This window comes from Schistocerca cancellata, chromosome 2 (genome assembly GCF_023864275.1).
Source record: "Schistocerca cancellata isolate TAMUIC-IGC-003103 chromosome 2, iqSchCanc2.1, whole genome shotgun sequence".
NCBI lineage: Eukaryota > Metazoa > Arthropoda > Insecta > Orthoptera > Acrididae > Schistocerca > Schistocerca cancellata.
Genome location: NC_064627.1, coordinates 978496347 through 978502346, shown reverse-complemented (window position 1 = coordinate 978502346; position 6000 = coordinate 978496347).

Sequence of the window (6000 nt, the reverse complement as noted above, 5' to 3'; positions counted from 1 at the left end):
TTTTCAGAGAAACCATCACGGTATCAAACAAAAAGCCGGAAAAGTTCATTGATAGTACCAAGTATCTACAAATGCTCTCCTAAGAAACCACTTCTCTTTTTCTCAGCTGCTAGAATTTGGGAAAGCACGTCCGAGTCGCAAACCACGTGCCGCAGGTCATTATGACGCACACAATCCGCTAAGCGATCTGACTGCTCCACTGCAGACGAAGAAACTGTTAATCATAGGATCCAGATCAATTCTCTGCACTAATACATAAGTGAAACAGTTTTATGAGGCTCTCGTCACTCGTTTTTCCCCGCGAGACAATGTTTTATATAGTCACCACTGCTGAAAAGTGGCTTGTAGCGATCCGATTATTCCCAGAGAAATTCCAAAATACGCCCACCGGACTTGCAACATACAGCTGTAATAGGCTGCGCCTTCTGCGATTGTGATGGACATTTGCGTCTTTTAGCCAATCAATGCTGTGACTACAGAACGACTGGCTCTCGCCCGCGAACAATCTCAGGCCCTACGGCTAATAACAACCTTCCATTAGGTGCTTACACTTTGGTAGAACCCACTCGTAACCTGATTTTACAAACTATTGAGTAGTCCTCAAGACTATACGTCATATCAAGTATATTAGGGCCAGCCTCAAAACTCCAGCAAAGTATTCATTGTGATTCGAACATATTTGTGAGTACTACAGAGCAGTTTGGTTTTGGGGAATATTAATCTCATTCCCCTAATATTATCAACAAAGCGACAGAGGGAGTAAACCAACTATCTCTCAGTTCAACTTCTTCCGAAATACTACTCGCACTGTCTGTGTTTACGGTACACTGTGCAATGTCCTTCAGACATGCAGCTGCATAAAACAAAAGAAATGTATTCGCAATAGCGAATATGATTAGACTTCAACTGCACAGTTTACTGGTCCCGCCCAAATTCTCATACGTCAGCAAAAAATTGTGCAATTTAAGTCCAAAATATTCGCAGTTGCGAATACAGTTCTTCTTTTTCATATGTGAATATATTTCTACTATTCATACAGCTGTAGATCGAAACAGTGTCTGTTCCTTCATATGCGCAGGCAAGTTTAAGGAACATTGCATAGCACGCCGTAAAATACAGACACTGCAAAATACCTAGCGTTACATACCTAGACAACCCGTGACAATAATTAATAAACGGAAATCACAACAACAACTGTGCTAGTGCTGCATGTGGGCATACGGTGACACAGGGGATTTGGGTTGCTCCGGGAGGCTCACGTAAAATTGGAAACGCAGGTTCGAGTCCACCAATTAATAGTCCGCCAGAATTCTAATCAGATTCGCATCTGTGAATACATTTCTTCCACCTTCCCAAGTCTCGTTGATTCTTGTGTTCGTTTCGTTGACTACGTCTGTTTCTCGCTCCGTCATTAATGGAGATAAAATTACTATCTCAGGAGAACACCGATTCTAAGAATGACTCCCACGATGTCCGAAAACTCATCCCTGACCGAAAGGAAATATACGTTACAATTTTTACACTGACAGATAAGCACATAAATGACACAAGCCAAAAAACTCTGTTCCGAAAATATGTACCACAAGTCAAACGTTCCACAAGGTCTTTAGTATATCTTCACGTGTGGAACATACGTTTCTCGGGGATTCGCCAGACCACAATTAATTTCCGTTCATGAATCCTTCAATACGTTGTTTGTTACTAAAAGGTAGACTCGCGTAGATGCTGACTGATATCACTGTGCCTTACGGGCAATATCAGTGGGGAAAAAAAAGGAAAAAATGAAATGAAGTATTGTGCGAGGAATTAAGTCATCTTGCCCAACTCAGAGCAGTGCATAATATTCGCATTAGTCTATGATAGCCGGCCGAAGTGGCCGTGCGGTTCTAGGCGCTGCAGTCTGGAACTGCGAGACCGCTACGGTCGCAGGTTCGAATCTTGCCTCGGGCATGGATGTGTGTGATGTCCTTAGGTTAGTTAGGTGTAACTAGTTCTAAGTTCTAGGGGACTAATGACCTCAGAAGTTGAGTCCCATAGTGCTCAGAGCCATTTGAACCATTTTTGAAGTCTATGACCAAGCATTCGAAATAATGAGCTCGAAGATCCCCCTTATTAGAAACGTGTACCTCATCTTGAATGACGACAAGCAGACAAATCAAATATCACATTGTAATAACGTTGAAGACACTTCTCTGTTTCTTGCTTCTGTGTGGGAAATAGTATTGGTCGAATCAGCATTGGGTGCTATGAGGTAGAACGCCATCCCCTAATATGCAATTTCACTCCAAATGCACGCCCACTATATTGTGTAGGGCGCCTTTTGGCATCATGAACAATCTCAGGTAATCTAGACAGCAGCTGATACAACTGGGATATTTCGGAAACCAAATTCGTACTCTTCCTTCAGTGCTCTCCTGGAGCTGAACTCTAACAAGATGAACTTCGTATACAAAGTTAGACAGTTCTTTCTGCATGTAATGACTGCCCACACATCCCACAATAACCTGTGGCAACACCTTATGACTTGCCTGTAAATCCAGTCCAGTAGCTAACATAGCTGAAGTTTGAGACTAGACAGATGCAGTCTAAAATGAAACTCTCCAAGAATATTCTGAAAGTCAGTTTCCACCGTAGTTGTTTTCTATTACTAGAAGAAAGTAAACAAGATTAGATTTCAGTGAACCGTTGACGACGATGTCATTAGAGAAGGAGCACAACCTCCTCGTACAGCAAGGATGGGGAAGAAAATCGGACGTGTCCTTTTACAAAAAATCATTCTAACATTCTATCGAATCCAATGTGCTAAATTCTGGGGCACCTGTCCCCGTTCTTTTAATTCAAGAGATACCATTCTGACTAAATTTCCTTCACTTACAATGATTACTTTACATGTTGCAATTTTCACAAACAATGCTGCGTGTAGCCTGCATGGTTTAAGACTGTCCTGACTAAATATAATTGCTAAGTGCGTTTATTTTTAATAGTATCAATTATCTTCAACAAAACGTTTTAATGGATCATGATATTTAAAAGTAAGAAGATACGTAAATCATTTTTCATGAATATTGCATCCCCAAGATGACATTTTACGCCTCTTTGGCTGAGTATGTCCTGCGATGAACACAGGAAGTAACTTGAAACTGTCTGCTGGACCAGAAGTCTAATGCTAGTGTACTGCAGTATTCTGACATCCAAGCAGAAGTTATCGAGCATGCTAACTATAGCTCTGATTTTGTTCAATATACATTTCTTTCAGGTGAGTGCTTGGTTGCATGAAAACAATGAATGAATGTTTCCAGCTGCCGGAGAACATTTACGGAAAATCTTTTCATAGTCAGATAGAAACTGGATGAAATGTGTCGGTTCTTTCTTATCATTTACTAACAGTCAGTGCATCGCATAATTGGACTGGTATTTTGTGATGTGACATCAGAAAATTAGAAAACGGCGTCGGCTCTAAAATAAAATTAAAGGTAAATCTTCGACATTCTCTAGTAAAACATCAAGCATTTTTAGAAACTGAAAATGCAAATGCCCGTTGCCATCATTTTGGCAGCCTCTGTTATACACAAAAGAAGGTAACCGAAGAAAAGAATTTGAACCAGTTTCACTTGTGTTTTCCTCCAAAGAAGAAAACCAGACGGAAGTATGTTGTTACGCTCTATATCGCTAGTAAATTATCGAAGCAAAATACACGCAATAACGCTAGAAGATATGTTCACGTTTTTGGTAGCACTCTATACTTTTTTAAATTCCTGGTTCTGTTTCAAATACACCAGCATGCTTTGTACAATATATTCGCACGCATTTTTCTGTCTTTACAACGTTTGCGTGTAAAAATAAAGAAATGTATGGAGGATTTAGAAAAAAAGGTCTCGGTGTGCTGCCTTTCTGTTGCGACATAGAGTATGTGACATTATTGTGATCACGTGAATAGAAAATAAACTTAGGGGCCAATTGCGTAATAACAATCTAAATAAAATCAGATCATTAAACGTTCTAGCAATTAACTGACAAACATCTGTTTGGTCCATACTGCAAGTGGGGGTATCAAATTAGGCAAATCATACCGCACAAAGAGGGCGATAATTGAATGCTGTGCAATTTGCATATGGCTCAAAGTGTGAAACGATATAAGATCGAAATCAGAACTGCGCATAAGACGTTCTCTGAATTGTAACATGACAGATAAGCAGAAAATAAAGAACGTTAATAGGTAGGATTAAGTCGACAATAAATCTGCGTGCGGACAATAGTTGCAACACATACTAACCGGCGATGTTATGTAGGGTTGTTAGCAACATTAGCACAGAATCTACGTGTAATCGTAGACGAAGTGCATACAAAGATTTCCTATACAGGTCACCTGCGGACGGGTGTGCATTGTGTTGGCGCGATGCGATGAAATCGCTTAAGCCTGTTACCACCTCAACACATTCCATAGAAGAAAGCACACACTGCTCCCAGCTGTAGTGCGAAATATGTAGCAACTCACTTTACCTCTGGCTATGAAATGATTCATGACTTTTGTATAACTTAAAAAGTACCGTTTTCGTTAGGTCATCACTTACGTACTCCACGAATTATATATATAAAAAATAATCTAAGCAATAAGAAATCGCAAAAAAATATAAAGGAATCCATAGAAGGTAGAACACTTTGTCACCACCGGTGAGCTGCAGAAAACCATCCCATTCAGAGCTATAACCGTTTGCGTCAAATTTACCTTAGCGCAAAACTGTCGTATTTGTCCGAAAACAGCCCACAGTGAACATAAGCCAATCCTGTAGGACAGGAATGCCCAGATCCCGACTTGCGGGTCGCACGCGGATCGCCACTGATATGATGGCGGTCCGACCATCAACGTTCGTTCTCGTACCATTTTTTACTCATCTTTCTTTTCCACCAAAAAAAGAGACGGTGGAGTCTTGTAGAATTTAGTTCTTCTGAGCCACGCCACTCAGCCTGGCATTGGGGAAGGAGATCTCAAATCGGAATAATTACTTGTCTGTCACTCTGCCTGGCTTTGGCGAGGGGGATCTCAAATCGGAGTAATTACTTGTCTCACAACACACTGCATTCCTGTGAAAGTTCAAAAGAAATAGCAACAACAAGAGCTGTACGTGGGCCTGCAGGGAATGACGTTGTATGGTCGTCAGTGTTTCGTGTATTCTGCAGTAGGTACAGAGGGTGGACGAAAATATGGAAAAACTGCGAATGCGTCCTTGAACATAAATGGAGACACTAGCCAAGCCTGCAGTATTTCACAATGAACGGCACCTGTGCAGTGTCCTCAATACGTTGCAAGTGTCAGTAGTGGTCAGAAGAGTATTCTGCGTAGTTGTGAGTGTCTTACGTAGCGGCGAAATGAATTAGAACATGGGAAAATTCTTGGTGTTCGTATTGCGGGTGCTGCTAACAAAGCTGGCAGAAATGCTTGGTGTTCCAAGACGCGCCGTACTGAAGATTCATACTGTACATAGGCAAAGCGGAAAAATTTCATCCGCTGAGTCACATCGCGGACGAAAGTGTGTGTTGAGTGGTCGTGACTGCGGAACTGAATTTAGTATCTGCGCAGCCTTCCAGCACCAAAACAGCAGAAGGCAGGTCTGTAAGATGGGAACTGCAGAGCGAGCTGGATTTATAACACTACTCATCAGTGATGCAACTGCTCGTAACAGGAAAATATGGTGACGAAACCATAAGCCCTGGACTATAGAGCAATGGAACAATGATATTGGTCGGATGAGTCTTGTTTCACACTGTTTCCAGCTTCTGGCCGAGTTTACGTCCCAAGATAGAAACATGGCGAGGGTTCAGTGTTAATCTGGGTAGCCTTATCGTGCTATTCCATGGGCCCCATGGTTACTGTGCAAGGTCGCATTACTGCCAAGGATAATGTGACCATGTTGGCTGGTCAGATCCATGCCGCGGTAAATATTTGTTCCATAATGGTGACGTTGGTCCAAGACGACAGGGCGTCTCTAGTCACATGGCTCG